Genomic DNA, 3,625 nt, shown 5'->3' with positions numbered 1-3,625 from the left:
ACTAGAGCATTTCCAATCACATGGTTTGCACAAATTTTTTCTTTTTTTGCGAGAGCAGAAAAAGTGCTTTGAGCCATTAGATGTATGCAATAATTTAAAATATTTTATCTTATCACTTTGATTCTGAGTAATTTCAATTATATCTTATAATGAATATAAAGAACCAGCGCAGCAGCATGGGAATATGATTTATAAGTGAGTGTACCAAACGCAGGCGCGCACTCATTTCGAAAGGACTGATGGGGGTGCCTGAGAGATGGCTCGGTGAGGAAGCGTGCTTGCTGCCTTTGCAGAGGACTGAGTTTGTACAGCAGCTCACAAACACCCGGGACTCCAGCTCCAGGGGATCTTACGCCCTCTTCTGGCCTCTGCAGGCACCTGCATACATATGCACACACATATTAAGTTCAACTAAGTTTTTTTTTTTAATCTGACATCAACATTCCATGCCCAGGAAGCAGGAGGACTGGGAGAAGAGCAGAACCCCCTTTTATTCCATCTTCAGCCCCAGAGCTTGGTCGAATATCCCCTAAAGTCCACCTACTAAAAGCATGGTCAGCAGTGTGTGGGGCTACTTAGAGATGGCAGAAGCTTTAGGAGGTGGGGCCCAGTGGGAGGAAGTGAGGTCATTGGGGGCGTGTCCTTGAAAGATACTGAGACCTCCACCCACTTCCTGTGATTCATGAGGTGGTCAGCTTTGTACCACTGAACTCTTCCTCACCACGGGCCCCACATCGGCAGAGCTAACTGGCTGTGGACTGGACCCTCTGATGCTGTGAACCAAAAGAAACCTTTTTTTTCTTTTCTTTTATGTATGTGAGTACACTGTTGCTCTCTTCATACACACCAGAAGAGGGCATCAGATCCCATTACAGATGGTTGGGAGCCACCATGTGGTTGCTGGGATTTGAACTCAGGACCTCTGGAAGAGCAGTCAGTGCTCTTAACCACTGAGCCATCTCTCCAGTCCCCCCCCCACCCCTTTTCTTTTAAGTTGGTCTGCCTCCAGCATTTTGCCACGGTGATGTAAAGCTGAGGTTCCCTTTAGAAGGCAACCATTCCACATGCAGTGGAGATGTGGGCACCCCGCTGATCTTGCTGCTGATATCCAAGGCTGTCTGGGTGCTGGCACTCTAGGCTGCTTGCCTCTCTCTGGTCTCACTTTCCTTAGATCAGGCAAGCGCCTCTCCTGCCCTGAAACCCTTCCTAGTAGTCGTTTTCATTGTCTTTTAGTGTCTTCAGTGATCTGAGGCCACGGCTGGCTTCCTCTTGCCTGGAAGGGCATCACTATGACAGATAATTGATAACCCATAAAAATGAATGTCATTTCTTCACCCCCAGGACTGGTTAGTGTGAACTTATCTGGAACAGAAGGTCTCTGCAAACATAGTTGAATGAAGGGTATTGAGAAAAGACTGGATCGCCCCCGTGGGCCCTGCCTCTGGTGAGAACTGCCTTTATAATGGACGAGAGAGGACATGTGCGTCCAGAGTAGAGGGTCTGTGGAGCCAGGCAGACTGAATGGGCATGGTCACCAGGGGTTCTGACTGCTGTCTGCATCTGGGCAAAGCAAGGATAGCTGGACTCCTAGAACATTCGGAGGGACTCTGCCTACACATGGTTTTACTTCTGGTCTCAGGGGCTGTGAGGGAACAGGGTCTTTGGTGGTAACCCTCTCAGCTTGTGGGCAACCTTGGGAAACCAGTACGTTCTCTAGCATTTGAGCCTTGGCTCTGGGAAGCCCTTCCCTCTCTGTCTGGGGTCACAACCCCCCTCCTTTTGTCACGTAGCTCAGGGGCTGGGATGGAATTCACCTGTCACGTAGCTGCTGAGTCTGACTTTGGATCCTCCTTTCTCTGTTTCCCAAATGCTAGGCTCACAGGTGTGCACCACCACGTCCAGTTGTATACATTGCTGGGGTGTAAACCAAGAGGCTCACCCATAGGTGCTAGGCAAACACTCTACCAGCAGACTTGCATTCCCAGATTTCTTTCCCTTGGGCTTCTGACTTCTGTATGGGCAATCAAGATGATATGTGATTTTCTATTAGATAGATTCCATGCATTAGCAATAGAGCCAGTCTGTCTGACAGATACTTCTCTGGGCAGAACTATGCTGATACGCATGGTAAAAATGACGACAATCCCACTCGTTGGAGAACTCACAGAGTATAAGGCTGTGTTTTAAGAGCACCATGCATTGGACATTCAGCCGGTGGTTCGGGGAGACGTACCTTCCACCTTAGACATTGGCCAAGTTCATCCGTGATTTTGTGAAGAAGGCACTGTCAATGGTGGCCGCTGCTGTGACTTACTTGTAGCCTTGATTGGCCACATTTTGGCACTACACCAAGGTTGAGCTGGTTCCCCCAACCCCTGGTGAAATCCCTACAGCTATTCAGAGCATGAAAAAATAATTCACAGGGCTAAAACTGGCAGCTTCAGACACCTTACAGTGAAGGAAGCTGTGCTGAACGGTTTGGTGGCCACTGAGGTGTGGATGTGGTTTTATGTCGGAGAGATCATAGGCAAACATGGCGTTGTTGGCTATGATGTTTGAAGACCAATCTTTAACTTCCAGTTTGAGTTCTTATTTGAATGTTCCTGGACCATGTGTAATGAGACTGCTCTCTGACTAAAATACTAGCTGTGGGGGAAAAAAAGAGCACCGAGCACACGGACTCTTCATCCCTTGCCCCATCACCATGGAGAGAAGGGATCATGATTAGTTCCGTTTATAGAGGGGGATAATTGAGTCTGTAATAGGTGATAGGATCTGCATCCCATCGAGAGCAGCAGAGCTGCGGTTTGAACTCAGACCTCTGATTTCCAAGCTTGCGTGCTTCACCTCTGTCCCCCAGCTTAGTAAGTCCCCAGTATCAGTTTGATTTGCTGAATGAATAAACCCTCTTGGTCCAGGCTCCGTGGCAAGAATCCATTTAGCACACGAGTCTCGTGAGCATGATGATTTAGCTTCACAGCCCAGAGCAGAGAGTGACCCCCAGAGCCGCTGAGGAGGCTGCAGGGGCAGTCATCTGGTGACAGGCAGAGGCTTGCTGGGAGGTAGCCCCATGGTCCCTGCCTTTGCCAGCTCCAGGGCAATGTCAGGCTCCTCTTGCCTCTGCTCTGTGTCTTCGTCCGTGAGCACAATGTACAGGCCGAGTTCAATCCATTTCCATCAGCCTCACTGAGTGTGTATCTGTGGTGGGGAGAGAGTGACAGAGGACAGATGGATGAAGGAGTGACTCGATCTACATGTTATTATTTTTTTAATTGGAACCAGTTGAAACTGAAACAACATTTTGGAGCCTAAAGGGTGTTAGAAAAAAATATCTTCAATTACCTTGAAATTTTCCTTCTGAGGGGGAAAAAAAAAAAACCAAACCGTTGCTGATAAACAATGGAGTTGTTAAACAAATGGAGTGTTATCATATTAATATTGTCAATACTAACAAATATTTGCACAGTGTTTTGCAGGCTACCAGACTGATTCATTGATACACCTTTCACTCAGTCACCGGCCGCCCACAAGCATGTGAATATCTAAGTAGAAGTGGCTTGGGCACAGTGGATAGGCTGTCAAGGAACACATTTCTGGGACGTCCCAGAGTTGGTTACCGCCTCCC

The 3,625-nt window shown here is 48.1% G+C and overlaps 1 pseudogene; it reads left to right on the top strand.

Moving 5' to 3' along the window:
- The first annotated feature begins 551 nt into the window (after positions 1-551).
- LOC103692478 (ATP synthase subunit g, mitochondrial pseudogene) lies at positions 552-2,559 on the top strand (annotated as a pseudogene).
- Positions 2,560-3,625: the final 1,066 nt, after the last annotated feature.

This window comes from Rattus norvegicus, chromosome 5, assembly GCF_036323735.1.
Source record: "Rattus norvegicus strain BN/NHsdMcwi chromosome 5, GRCr8, whole genome shotgun sequence".
In the NCBI taxonomy this organism is placed as follows: domain Eukaryota; kingdom Metazoa; phylum Chordata; class Mammalia; order Rodentia; family Muridae; genus Rattus; species Rattus norvegicus.
The sequence above is the reverse complement of the archived record's forward strand: the minus strand, read 5'-3'. Positions and strand labels throughout refer to the sequence as shown.